Source organism: Tribolium castaneum, chromosome 2 (genome assembly GCF_031307605.1).
Source record: "Tribolium castaneum strain GA2 chromosome 2, icTriCast1.1, whole genome shotgun sequence".
NCBI classification, from domain to species: Eukaryota; Metazoa; Arthropoda; class Insecta; order Coleoptera; family Tenebrionidae; genus Tribolium; species Tribolium castaneum.
This window is the reverse complement of record NC_087395.1, coordinates 5,781,032-5,795,945: the sequence shown is the minus strand read 5'-3', so window position 1 is coordinate 5,795,945 and position 14,914 is coordinate 5,781,032. Positions and strand designations below refer to the sequence as shown.

Below are 14,914 nucleotides of genomic sequence, written 5' to 3'. Positions count from 1 at the left end.
TGAGCTGATTGGATTCACTGTTTTGCCAAAAAATTATGTATGTTCAGGTATGTTGGGTGTTTGACCAATTAAACAGTTCCTCAGACTTTGACTGGTATTTTAAGAACATGACTCGTATATAAAATATGGAAACAGATTTACAACTCTTGATTATTTATGCATGTGAACGGCTGGAGTATCAAAATTCTCTGAACTATGTCTAACTTCAAAGTTATTAGCTGTAGATGAAAAATAACGACAGTTTTGGAATTCTCGGAGAATTTTTCTTAAGATAAACACAAGAGTTCGCCTTGTGAAATTACTTTCAGTTTCACATTGAACAACTTGTGAAACCAAAGTAGGAAAACGTACATTTGAGTTAAGTGGATTTTGCGCTTTGCCAAAAACTTATACAGAATGTCCCAGCGATGTTTTTAAGCTAAATTGTTATTGGTCAATTTTGCGTTGTTTTTGAAATAACTTGAATTTTTTGACAAAAACACGTTTTTTTTTAAATCATTACATAAAAACTAAGAATCTCAGAAAAGTAGAACTTTCACCACTTTAAAGAAGAAAGTTCAAACTTCAAGGATGTATTATTTTTATTAGCTTACTTAGATAGACAATTTAATAACCTATGAGAAGCAAGAACAAAAAATAGAGTGTTCCTTTTAAGTTTTTCAAGTTATTCAACTTTTAAGCTTCTTAATTTTTCTATGTTTCTAATCATAATACGCTAAACAATTGGAACAGATTTAAGTTTGAACTTTTCCCTTTAAAGTGATGAAAGTCCTACTTTTCTACAATTTTCCGCTTTTCTGTAATAAATTTTTAAATAAAACGTGTTCATGTTAAAAATTCAAATTATTTCAAAAACTAAGCAGAATCGACCAACACAAGTTGAGATTAAAATCATCAGTACTATTTAAAGCTACGTTCAAAAATACAATAAAATTTAGGGTGTTTCATAACTTTAGTGTTTTTTTATTATTGGAACAGTCTGTATATATACCGCAACATTTTCGAAACATGCAGCAGGAACGCAGCTATAATCTCAAAAAAGGAAAAGTCAATATCTTTAATATTAAACAAGTTATGGACCTTTTTCGGATCGTTGGAACTGCCTGTATGTTCAGATGAGTTTGGTTATTGACCCATTAAATTTTAACGAGTTCCTAAAACTTTGTCTGATATCTCAAGAGCTAAAATAATTTAGAATCTTCCAACAATTTTGCGTTTAAAAAGCCGAAGTATTTGTGGTCAGAACTCTCTAACTTCAATTCATCTCTTACTCTTAATCTTTATATTGAGAAACCTAACTTTGGCTGATATGTTAGTTGATAGAACTTTACGATGCAAGAGGTGTGAAATCAATTTTCCAACAATGATATACAGTGTTGGGCAAAAATATGGAACCAAGCGTTTTGTGCCTGAGCTATGTACCTTACGAAAAATCGGATTGGTACATAATTAATTCCTTTAAAAATGTGTTCATTTTTCAAGAATATATTTTTTTAATTTTAATTTTCGCGTTATTAAAAAAATTTTTTTTTAGAATGGCACCCTACTAAAGTAATTTTTTTATTATGCTTTAAAATTAAGTTCTACTTTATTAAAATTAATTTTAAGCCGTGTTTTTTTTTAATAAATGATTAAAACTATTAAAAGTAGTCATTTTTAAGTAGAGGTAATTTTTATAGCATAATCTTTTACCAAAAAAATCGCCGTAGTAGAGTACTATTTAAAAAAAATTTTTTTTGAATAACTCGAAAACTAAAAAGAATTTCGAAGAAAAGAATTTTAAAGCAGTTGATACTAATTAGTTTTTTCATAAGATATATAGTTTGGGCATAAAACGCTTGGTTTCGAACTTTTGCCTAACGCTGTATATTGCACACTAGTAAGTAGAATGACATTTTACGTTCAAGGTCGTAGGCTAAGTAAAAATTTCTTCAAAAAAAGGCGATACTTGAAATACTTGAAATATTTAGTTGTGCCTATAAGAAGTATTAAACGATTTCTATATTCAAAGTAGTGCAAAAGATAAAAATGGGAAATTATTGTAATACTGACGTATAAAGACGTTATTACGTGATCTACCTTATGCATATTAATGAACTTACTGTTTAAGTATTCTTTATAAAATATTACCTAATGATATATTAACAATAATAGTAATTATTAAGTTCTATGATAAGATACGTGTACTACAAAACGTAAAATCAATCATACCTAAGTGAACTGAGTAAGAGCAGAAATGTAATTAAAAATTTACATTTAGCGTAACATCCGCACCGCTTGTTTATGTTTAAAATTAAATTAAAATTAAATGCAAATTACGCTCGTATGAATCACTCCATAATAATATGTTCTGGGTTAGCGTTTTTAAAATAATTTCACGAAAAAATTCCTTTCCCCCAACGCCAAAATGCAATACATCACACGTGCCAAGCAGATTTTAGCAAATCATGCGAGTAAACACCCCGATCTAATTTTCCCGATAATAACAAGCTGAACCTTGGCTTTTGCATGGTTGAGATTAATTACTCTGCAACGAAGAAATAATACCATGTGCTCGCTGAGGTTACCATGACCGGATTGTATCCATCCATATTAAATTCCGTATTCCGATCAAGCGGGTATTTTTAATAAAGTACCAATCGACACTACAACCATCCAAATGAAGCAGCAACATGTTGTAGAGGCAACTCGCTGAGAACCGGATTCTGGTCAACTAGTCCGATTATTGGTGTACCAAACACTATACTTAACACAATCGTGACAAGATATCTCCACAGGTCCGCGCCCATAATTACATATACCACCTCGCACCGGCCGGCCGTACGTCCCATCATCTCCAAGCTATAACACCCTCGATGCTGATAATTAGCGCTGTCCACAATCGTCAATAAAACCAATGGGAAATCAGGCGTCGTACGGTGCTAATCGGAGTTCACACCAAATTTTTGCCCGCGTGAGGTGTGATAAAAATTGTTCTGTTCAATTTAACGTACAATAGGGTGATTTGAAAATGTCATGCCAATAAACCCCGGTTTGGGATCGGTAGGTACTCGGACCGCAACCATCTGTGGCAATAAACTAAACTTGGGTACCCGAAATAATTTTACTTTTTAATTTGAATCCAACTGCTACGATTTAGTTTTATAATGTTCTTAGTAATTTTTAAAATCACTATGTTAATAAACCCGTTAATCCAATAATTCTATTCCCTTTTCCGATTCTAATGAAGGTGTCGTTTAATTCTCAAGTGAAATAAAATTGATTTCGAAATAAAAATAAAATTAATTAATGAATTAAAAAAAATTGATTGCCTCTAAAGGCCTCTTTGTGAATTATGCGTTTTAAGAATTTTACCTATTTTGATACTTGTTCAATGCTTATTACTCTTTCTTTAATAAGAAATAGAATATATTAAAAGAAAAGATGGCTCCACTTAAAAACAAAACTATGTTTTTTATTTGCAAATTTTTATCAGAAATTTGTTTACAGTTTGTCACTTTGGTAATCGTGTTTGGACTTTTGTTGCAAAGAGGGATGCAATTAGTTTTCGCTGAATATCATAGGGAGAACAAATTTATTTAGCAACGCGAATTAAACAACATCTTTATTGAAATTGGTTTCATCGGCCAAATCGACGGTTAAATTTACTAGAAACATCAGATCTTTTAAGTATTCGAGTCAACTGTTGGAATCAACAAATAATAAAATGTCCATTTTTGATTAATTTTATTCTCAATACGAATTAAATGACAAATGTAGTTGGAATCTTTATTATTAGCTTTATTATTAGTTGCATTGATTACGAATTTCGTCAACATAATGACTTTGGTTGCGGTTGGAGTACCTACCGATCCCAAGTGCTGGGGTTTATTGACATGACATTTTCAAATCACCCGGCCGTAACTTAGATTTGAAATAATCCTCTGTTTTAAATATCTCATGCAAATTTTATAGTTTTTGAGATGTTAGTTGAAATATAATTTCTTAAGGTACAGGGTGTATACTGAGAATAATTATTGTTAAGAATCTCAATTAATTATGAAATATTGATACAAAGTTTGAGGATAAATGGATTGATTTTTCTGATAATTAAGACATTTAGTTGTTGCAAAAGATAAGAATATCGTAACCACCACAATACATTGTACAAATACTAAATAATGATTTAGATAAAGCAAAGAATCAGTATTTGAAAAATCCTGATGTGTCAATTTTTAACATGTGGTTAAAATTCCGCAGACACGGCCTGCTCTGATTTTGGTAGTACCAATAGTACATATTTATGATTATAAAAATTGTAGGGAGATGTTGGAATTATTAAAATTTGTGAATTATTAGTATTATTATTGACATTTTATTAAACACTAGCAGTTGCCCGCGGTTTCACACGTATGTCTACAACTATTTGGAAATGCAGAAAACAAAGCAAAACTTATGGTGCTATTCTCTAAGTTCTGTTACTATGATATTACTACTCTATTACTGTAAAAATTACAGCTGTTATTTAAATACGTATTTCATAATCTTTGTTGAAGCATTTCCAACGAGAGGTTAAAAGCCGAGTTGCAGAACATTTTAATCGCAATCAAATTTTAATTCGTGATTAACTTAAGATTATTTGTCAATGCGTTTAGTTTAATTCTAAATTAAATCATAATTTTGTTTTCTATAAACCGGCCCTAAGCTTTGGAGCCATCTTTGACTTTTATTCATTAAATTTGTCGTTCAAATAGATAATATATGATAAAACAATAATAACTCCGATTGTCGGATGTTCGATTTTTAATTCTGCATCGAACTATATCAATATAAATACGGGTTGTCTTTTCAAATAAGCAAAGTAAAAGCCTCTTAAGTTTAAAAAGTTTGGAAACAAATTATAAACAGCCTGTAGTAATTCAGAACAATCGAACTTATGTTACAGCTTGTTTAACACGTACTTAGTAATAATGTCATCAAAAAAGCAATGTTTCTATATTTTATTAATTCTTAAAACCAAAAGTGTAATTTTATTTTGGTTTTTATTTTTGTACAGTAAACCTGGAACTGATTTGAAAAAACTTTATTTTCATGTAAGTAGCTAAAACGGTATCTTATGGTGGTATTCTCTAACTGTTATGTTTATAGAATTTTAGCAACAGTACTCTGTGGTACTCTGTTATGACAACGCCTAACAGAGCTGTCTAATTTGCGATTCTTTAACGCTCTCTGTTAAAATAAGAGTAACAGAGTTCCCATTTGGTCGAAAATGTAATTTTAGAGATAATGGAAGTCGATTTTGACTACTACTTGTTCTAAATATTGTATTCGACAATGTTAAGAAATTTTCTTAAAATTATCATTTTGATTTTGGTATTGCAAAAAGTTCCACTAGAGTATTACAAAGAGTGAATGCAGAAGGCGAGTGCAGATCAAGGCAAAGAATATCCTTGTTTATTGAAAAAAAATCACATTTTTTGTTTTGAGACAATTTCTGTGGGATTTCGTGTCGGATTAGGTAATCAAACTGAAATCAAATTATTTTATTCTGTGTTGTACAAAACTTAAATAAATAACACAAATTTAAAAATCTATGTTTTATTTTCACGGAATACTGTTTCCAAAATGAAGAGTACACAGTGTTAATATTTTTATCTATACAAATTTTGGTTCCTGAGGAATTTTAAGTTGTGTTCATTGCCCCTTAGGGTTGCCTTTGCAACATTATGGATAATTAAACCAGTTGATTTTTTTCTAAGATCGATCTTTTATCCTCTTTATTCGTTTTCTATTACTTCAAAAACCAAAGGTCGAATTGTTTGCATGATTCTAAGCTTCTAGTGTTATCCACTTATTACATTTTTATGGTGGTATTCTCTAACTATCTCTATTATACTGATACGTTTATAGTATGTTAGTTGTTTAATTTGCGATTCTCTAAGTGCCTCTATAAAAATAAGGGTAACAGAGTTCTTGTTTGTTAGAAAATGTAATTTTTGGGATAATGAAAATCGACGTAATATCAGACTGTCATCAATTTATAATTTATATTATTTTTCACTCTCCTTGATAAAACGTCTCAAGAAAAGACAAAAAGAAAGCGTCACCAAAAGACTTCCACCGAACAATACGAAGAATATCTTTGTGTTATGGAAGAGAATCAAATTTTTCGTTCGGGTACGATCAATCCAACACTTGATCAAAATTATGTGAACTTGTGCTGGGATAAACTCACTCAAAAACTAAATGCATGCGGGAACGATCCCAAGTTGAATACTTCTGAATGGAAAAAAGTAGGCAGAAGTGTATATTTATTTCTTATTAAAAAATTTATAATAAATATTTATCCATATTTATTTCAAGCGTTTCAACGATTGGAAAAATGCAACTTAGGCTAAGTTCAGAAAAAATGTAGAAGAAAGAAACAAACCTGGAGGAGGTACTTCGGATGCATCAGTACTAATTCTGTTAGAAGAAAGAGGTTTAACTGCTTGGGGGCGAGTAGCGGTAACAGGTACTCTAAAAATGGAAGCGACAGGAGGTTTTTCAAATAGCAGTAAAACTACTTGCTCTTCTGATAACAATTCTACAAACTCCCAAAATTTTGACATAGTGCGGAAGAGAGCATTATACCTAAAAACCAACCACTTTATATAAGTACCAAGAAAGTTAAACGTCGACCTATAAAGTCGATTGGAGAAGATTTTCTAAAAATGTATAAAAAAAAACAACAGTACATGAAGCAAGAAACTTGAACTAGAAGAGCGGAAGATATTATTAAAAGAAAAAAAACTGAAATTTGAAATACAAAAGTACGAATATGAAGATCCTGAATTTATTTTTAAGGAGTAGTAATTTTTGAAATAATACAATACTTAATTAAATAATACTAGTAGTTATAATAAATTTTGTTGTATATAAACTTGCATGGCATTCCTTCCCATATGTAAATAGTGACAATGTTTGATACTACTGCAATATTGTGCAGCACGCATGCTGCATATAAGCTGCTTTGCTTGGATGATAGTTTAATGTTCGGTGTTTTAAAAGAGCTCGGAATCTTCCTTTTAAAATACTATTTGTTCGTTCGATGACATTACATGCACTTCTTAATGATGCATTAAATCTGGCCTCTGATGTACCTTCTTGCACCACATGAAAAGGTGTTAATAGCCAAGGCTCCAAAGGGTATCCGCTGTCTCCTTAATGTTAACAAAATGTAATTTTTCTATGTTTAACTTATTATCAACTACCAATTAAATGAGTTCCTCGATCCTTATTTTCATATTTGTTTAGCAAATATTGTCGAAGGTTTGAAACTCTGTATATTGCAGCATCATGTGTTGAACCAGGAAATCTTGCATCACAGCAAATTATTTTGTTCTAAGCATCACATACCTTTCCGATTTCAAATAATCAAAATTATATATAAATGTAAATTGGAATTTAAAAGAATGTTTCCCTGATTACAGGAAAGCGCAATTTGAAAATAATTTTAGAGTCTTCTGAGTGTTAAGGCCGCTAAGGAGAAGAATCTTCTGTGACCATAGTTTTGATACGCATTGATAAAATTAAAAATATAATATAAAATAATTACCAGCATCACGTTGATGCTATAATTATCCTTTCTGTTTATGTGGACATGACGTGGATGTTCCGGATCACGTAATATTTACTTGAGTCCCATCTATGGCTCCGATGACACCCTGAAATTCATATTTATTGCAAAAGCTATACAAGTATTTATAAAGAGAATTCTTGTGGTAATATACCTACTTTCTTTTTACTTCACTTTGCTCTGCTATGGTTTCCGGAAATTTTACCCATACCGGCATTAGGTGATTAGTTATTGCTTTGCAAACTTGAGTAATGCATTTACTGACTGATGGCTGGCTAACTGAAATGTATGAGGTACTACCCACGCAGTTTTGGTACGAACCGGAACTCAAAAACTTTAGCGTTGTTAACACCTGAATTTCAAAGATTTGTAACATAGTATTTTGTGCAAATACTGCTTCTGAAGGTATTTGGAAACTAGCCTTTAAATGTAACGGTAAAACAGACATTCGACTAGGTATATGAGGTTGAAGTTCTTCAATTAAGAAATTCACCAAGTTTTTATTCAGTCGAAACATACTTTTAAACTGTACACCTGGCAGTTCGAATGGATTTTGCTCATCTCGTAACTGTCTATTGTAAAACCTCAGGTAGTTTCTAAAATTTATTGGAACATAGTGAATCGTACTAGTATTTTTTATGTATGTCGATCTTACCGCCTTTCTTCGATGGCCAGCATGTCAAAAACGAAAGCTGAAACCACTGGAACTAAACTCATGTTCCAAAACTCTTATTTTTACCCAAAACGCCGAAAAATATCTCAAAATGTCACTGTTACTTTTAAGTTTATAGCTAAGTTTTTGCCGCTGTTATTTAACAGAGAATGTTACTGTAGAAATGTTGCTAACAGAGTTTACGAAATACGGATTTAAATAACAGCTGTAATTTTTACAGTAATAGAGCAATAACATCGTAACAGCAGTTTAAGAATAGCACCATTAATATCTTTAGTTGGCATTTTGTCATTCTTTTTGCAGTAATATACGACCTTAGTATTAAATTTTTTCAGAAATTTTCCAATTTGTACCTGTAACCCTTTTATATAAAGTGCTCTGCGATCCGCTATATACTAGTTTATCTCTTTGCAAAAGTTAAAAGTTTCATCAAAGTAAAATATACCACGCTTTTTAAATTCATTAATTTTACGTTAATTTCTTTAAAGAAATGGTCTTCAAAGGAAATATATTTTTTCTTCCTCCGCTTTTAGAACAAAGTCTCTCACTGTTGTCAGCATTTAATATTCTCATTACAGTAGAAAGAGACACCTAAGTAATTTTTCATACTAAATAAGCAATAAGTAATTATTTTATCCAACAAATTACCGAGAAGATGTTACATAAGTTTTCCTGCATTTAACGGTCACTTAGTCGTGAATTCATTTCACTTAGTACTTTATGACATCGCAAAACAGCGTCTCTCAATCTCGCATTCAGTAAATTTCTCGTTTTTCTTGGCATTTTTTGAAAAAAAATTCAAATTAAAATATTTAGGTTCCTGCTGACACTTGATGACATATTCAGATGAATAGAAAATAAAATTCACCAAGTCATACCTTAGTAAATTACCATGTTGCCATGTGTAATTGGTCGTAAATTGCGGTGTTGGTGGTTCTTTAGTTAAAAAACAGGCTATATGTAGCACGTTTTTTCTGCCAAGGACCAGGACTCAACCAACCTCATAATATCAAAGACGAGATTTTCAAAACAACCCAAATTTTGTAGTAGTGAGGGGACAAATAGGAATTTGAAAACTTCAACGCCAGTGTAGTGGAGCTTTTGGCACAAACAGAGGCAGATATTCTCTGCTTTACAGAAACTTGATTGACTGAGAATGCTATTAATTCAGTAAGGAAGCACTGAAGCTTCGGAGATGGTACAATATCCTCGAAAAAAACTAGAATCTTTTTTGATTTTTCGTTTTCTTTGACCTCACCCTAAAGGCTTCGCTACAAGACTGTTATCACAACAAACAACAATCAAATTTACAATTTACCAGCTTCCGTATCAGTGAATTCATTTTCAAATCGTGTCTCTCCTTTACCTTCCTCGTTTTTATCTAAAATAAATTATCTTTGAAGCTAATCTGTTGAGACTACTTATATTGGAATTATTACCATATTCTTTTAGAATATCTATTTCAAAACAGTCCCATGAACTTTTAGGTACCCAGTGTTACTTAATCTTTTCAGTGACGTCTTTATCTCCAGGCCAAAAATAGTTTGTTCCATTTTAATCATGTGTAATCCAGTTATTCGGCACTAACGCAACTGTATTGGTTTCCAAAAACAGGACTACTGACCAGATTTCATGATAAAAAACATAAACATGACATGACATTACTTACGAAATCAGACATGTTTATATTCGTAATTATTATTAATGATATAGCATACAGGCTGTCCGGAAAGTCGCGCACCTCCTTGAAAGGGAGTAATTGGATAAGTCCCCTAGAGTACCGAAAAAATATTTAAAAAAAATTCACATGCTCTGTTTTTACATAAGAGCCTAAAACAAATTTTGAAAAAAGGCAACGTTGCTTAAAGATACACGTAAAAACTAAAATTAAAAATTATAATGAAAGTCTTGGATACCATTATAAGGTGTTGAACACATTTAATTTCTAGTGTTTAAAACCATGGTTACGCCATTGTTGTTAGTCGGATTAGTTGGTCCATTATCGTAATTTTTATTTATTTTATTGAATGCAACAGAGCGGAGAACAGCTTTATTAATTGTAATGATATTTTAAACAATTTAAGGTACGAATGAATAAACAATGCACTAAAAAATTTATAACAAATGCTCAAAGGTTTGGCATGCACTGTTTGTAATGTTTCTGGAGTGATCGTAGCACTAGCGGCATGAATTCGGTTCACCAACTCCTCACGAGTTCTTCTTCTAAAATTGCAGTTGATTTATTTTATAAATTATAAGCAATCACCGTAACCATGGTTTCATTTGAACAACAATGGTTTGTGCCAAGTGTTGCCAGATTTAACACCATTGTTAACTAAAAAATATTGTTAACATTTCTAAAAGAATCTGGAAAGGTTACTTCAATTTTTATGTTACTAAAACCTTTTATGCAATGTTATTTATATCACAAATGAATTTGGATTCGAAATAGTAGTGCAAATACCTTCAAAAGATTGCAAAAAATTTTTAATCTTTACTTCATCATACCTTCAACAATTAAAGACTTAGATTTTTTTAACATTATTCTGGTTGTCTAGGGCATTGTAGTGTCACGGCGGTGCGCGACTTTCCGGGCACCCTCTGTATATTAATAATGTAAATAGTCATTCATTGTTCTCATAGTTTAATTAAAATTAAAACATGGACATCTTCTCTTGAGAACTTGATACACTTTTGTTTAATATCTTTTATAGGCATTTTTTTTGATGAGTCAGATATGTCTTCTGAAGTAATCACATTTAAAACTCTGTAGGAATCGCATGGTTCGGTGAAGTATGATTGAACATTTTGAAATTGTCGTCCAAAAACAAATATTTTTCTTGAACTAACTTTCTGGCATATAACAGTCAATAACGTAAAACATTCCACCAACGGATAATACAAAATTATCCTTATTGTTCAAAAGTATTTCAAAGTTTTGTGATACTAAATTTTTATTAAAAAAACACCTTCGATATTTAAGTTCAAAGTCCTTTTTTGAATATTACGGATTGTGGAAGAAATGTTTGTTTGTTCTGTGCATCTATTAACAGCTTGTTTTAACGCATGTCGGGAAAATTTAACTGACTTTTTAAGTTCGTACATATAGTATTCATATTTATATGCACTAAAGTCATCTAAATTTCCATGATTTTTACAGTCATTTACTAGATAAACCAGATTATGTACATTATGAGTAACATACTCTTCTCCATACAGAAGACTGTAATTTTCAAAAAATATCGTAAAAGTTCGTCTGTTCAATCAGAATATTTATGCAACAATTTATCGGAATAACTTATACGAATAGCACAATGCAAACACATAAAATGGGTATACCGTGAAGTAGAAATTCGTTTTTTTTTTAATATCACAGGTCCCGAATATAACAAAATCTGTCTAAACACCGCTGCTTTGAATCTCTCTATATCACTTAGATCTTATCTCATTCGCACATCTCAAGTTCCATTTATCCAGAAAAACAATAATTTTTTGAACACTCCTAAGCACACTAAAAGCATGTAATCAAGAGGCACCTGAGACACTAGTCCTGTGCTTAATCTTTCAAATGGACTGTGAACACCTTGCCATAGTATTCATCAAGCCTTTTCTTACAACCTTGATCTGTTCTGAGATTACTATTAATTTCTAGAAATGTTATTCTACCATTTTCAAATTGACCTTCTTGAATACACTTCGTACAGGCATGATAACCAGTATGACTTTTTACACAAAGTACAAAACTGTTTACAGGTGCATCACAAATTATTTATGAAGAACTGTGTATTTTTAACATATATTCCACTTGTATTTAAATGCTTCATCTCTTCAACGAACAGAAAGAAAAGAAAATAGATTTCGCGGCAAAACTATGAGTTGAGGTTAAATCTAATCAGTGTGCATTTAGTGAGGTTAAGTAAACATGAATAATACTCCAAAAACCAAGTACTTACGTTTTTTTCATGTTCTGGGGGATGGTCCTCCATTGTTTGCACCATTCCGTAATAACAAAAAAAATCACCACTAACAAAAAAGCTACAAAACAAGGTAAAAGGACCAACGAGATGTGATCCTGGCAAACAGTTTGTATGCAAATGCAAAACCAGTGTTGCCAACTTATACTTGTCAGAAATCTAAAAAAGTGACAGAAAAAAACACCAGAAACCACTTAACTCAAATAATGTATTTCAAAATTTAACGACGGCAATACAAAAATAAACAATATTTTCAATCACAAAAAAAAAACAAAACAAAAGTGTAAATTCAGTTACATTTACGATTTACTGCTGGATCTAAATCTCTTAAAATCTCAACTTCATTATGGATGGGATCTTCTTCAGACATTTTATAAACTGCGGATGTGCCCACTGCTTTTAACTCGTTTGGGGGAATTTCTACCTTGCATGCACAAGAATCACAGTGCCTTGGGGCCAACCGAATCAATAAAATATTATGTAATGTCTTCAGCGACATTTTGTTTCTAAGCTTGCTCTTCACAATATTCATATTGCTGAAAACCCTTTCTACATCAGCATTTGAGTGTGGAAGAATTAACAGCCTAACTGCCAGGCCAACTAAATCTTGAAATGGGTTTTCCCCAGAAGCGTCCTTGTACATCATTACCTCTCCCCAAAACTCTGCCGTATTTTCGTTTTTTTGCCAGTTTGTTAATTTTATTTATGCAACAAGTGAGTAAAGTAACACTTTAAGTTAAAAAGAGTTAAAAAAAGATACTTTACTCGCGAATTGCATACAACATTTTTTCTACGTCCGTCATAATATGAAAATATAAAAAAGTAATAGTATTAATTCAAATGTCTTTATTAATTGAAATATGGAAAGTGCAACTTTGAGCGTTATTGATTTGTAGAGAAGAGCAAACGATTGATTTGCTCAAAGAATTTACTTCGTCTACATTTGTAGTCTTATTTCCTACTTGTTTTTGCATAGTAGAATTAACCGTAGAATTGTAGACACTTGTGGACAAGTTGCTTGCAGTCGGTGTGGAACTAGTTCCTGCCAAAATTTTTATTGCTGAATCAATTTTAGTTTGCATTGATTCGTTCACGTAACCTTCGGCAACTGTGCTGGATTTCCATCCACCGTGTTTCTTCAACTGCATTAAATCACCACCAGAATCTACTAAAAGAAACGCCGAAGAGCGACGAAATGCATGTCCAGTGTGTAGCTTGATGGATCCGGTAAATTTAAATAAATAAGACTTTTTGGACCGATATCCTATTGACTTATTTTTTAAATACCCAATAAGTATATAAGTATTTATTTTTGGTCGTAGTACCTAGTAGCCTTTGATTTTAAGCCAATTTAATTTAAATAAAGAACATATAGATTCGTCTTAGAAGACGAGAGTCTAAAACTAGCATAATCTTCGTTTTAGGTTACATCATCCCCTTAATTAGAACTTTAAATTGTACTCCCCACTTTTTAAAACCACCCCTAACTTAAAATCAAATCTACAATTATGTGTTTGCTCTACAATTAGATTAGTTTTTTCCTTCTTTCTAATATTTTTTTTCTTTCTAATAATGATTCAAAATGTAGGAAGCGCTATTTAAAATGTTAAAGGAGTGGCTAGCGACTAGGGGATGAAGCCTAAACATAAACATATGTAATGTTGGTTTTGACCTGTACTTTTGCAAGTCAAATTGAACTATTGTTTGTTTAAATCAAATGGGATTAAATTCAAAGGCTCCCAATGACTAAAAATTTTAAAATCCACCCCCAACCCAAAAACAAATCAACATTTTTTACGGTTAGACAAGCTTTTTCTTTCTTTTCCAAAAATTGAGAGTGTCATTTAAAATTGGGGTGACTAGCGTCTAGGGAATTGGGGGATGTTTTTAGGGGTTGAAACAAGGGGGTTAAAAATAATACCAAATGATAGCCATTATTAAGTTGTTTATATGTGTTGAATTTCAAGTCGGTCGGATTATTTTAAAGCTCTGGTCTGCAAATTATTATTGATTCTGCAAAATTGAAATTCCTCTCCTAGTGGTGTTCCTGTTTTTTCTTCACTGCACTGTTATCAAGCTAAACACTATTAACTAAAAATGTCATCAACTGCACTGTTATCAAGCTAAACACTATTAACTAAAAAAGTAATCACCACTGGGTTACAATCGTTACTTTTTATTAAAAACTATAAAACACACGATGTAAACCACACGTTTGTAATCTTGTGACGTATCAACGTGGCGGTTCTCCTACTCCACAGAGTTACAGCGCAACCATGTCTCTACTAACCATGGTCGGAAAATACGTTTTTGAGTTGTGAAAGGTGAAACGTTAGAACGGAAGTGTTACAAGAGACATTTCATAACAGTGGCTCCGGGTTCAGTCCTAGGACCTCTTATTTTTAGTCTACCCATGATCTACCCATGTTTGTCAATCTCGGCAGTGTAGAAATGTATGCAGATACAGCAAAATGTAAAATTTTACTTTATCAATATGTTTTAGAAATTAAATCCACAATGTTCAAATGGTGTTACCAAAACCATTTAATGTCAAACGAAAATAAGACCGAATATCTACTTTTTAAAAGTGAGGATGTTAGTGTAATAAAATTCTTAGGACTTCAAGTTAATTCCAGTTTAAAATTTAATTATAATACAGATCAAGTTTGC

The 14,914-nt window shown here is 31.6% G+C and overlaps 2 long non-coding RNA genes across 6 annotated transcripts in view; both read right to left on the bottom strand.

The window, feature by feature from the left end:
- The window catches only part of LOC107399167 (uncharacterized), a 35,937-nt gene extending 23,568 nt beyond the window's left edge, over window positions 1-12,369 (bottom strand). For 2 of the 4 annotated variants that reach the window (XR_010332951.1, XR_010332953.1), the window contains exon 1: window positions 12,224-12,369. This is a non-coding gene — a long non-coding RNA (uncharacterized LOC107399167). Of the gene's footprint in view, window positions 1-7,576; window positions 7,686-7,755; window positions 7,950-12,223 lie in introns of all 4 variants that reach the window. The other 2 variants (XR_010332954.1, XR_001575830.2) reach the window with 2 other exon arrangements.
- On the bottom strand, window positions 7,956-12,214 carry LOC135265328 (uncharacterized). 2 transcript variants are annotated; one of them, XR_010332956.1, is made up of 5 exons: window positions 9,940-12,214; window positions 9,710-9,886; window positions 9,589-9,651; window positions 8,253-9,541; window positions 7,956-8,193 (listed from the first exon to the last, which is right to left on the bottom strand). It is a non-coding gene; the product is annotated as an uncharacterized LOC135265328 (long non-coding RNA). The 2 variants fall into 2 exon arrangements; XR_010332955.1 differs by having other exon boundaries at window positions 9,710-12,214.
- Window positions 12,370-14,914: the final 2,545 nt, after the last annotated feature.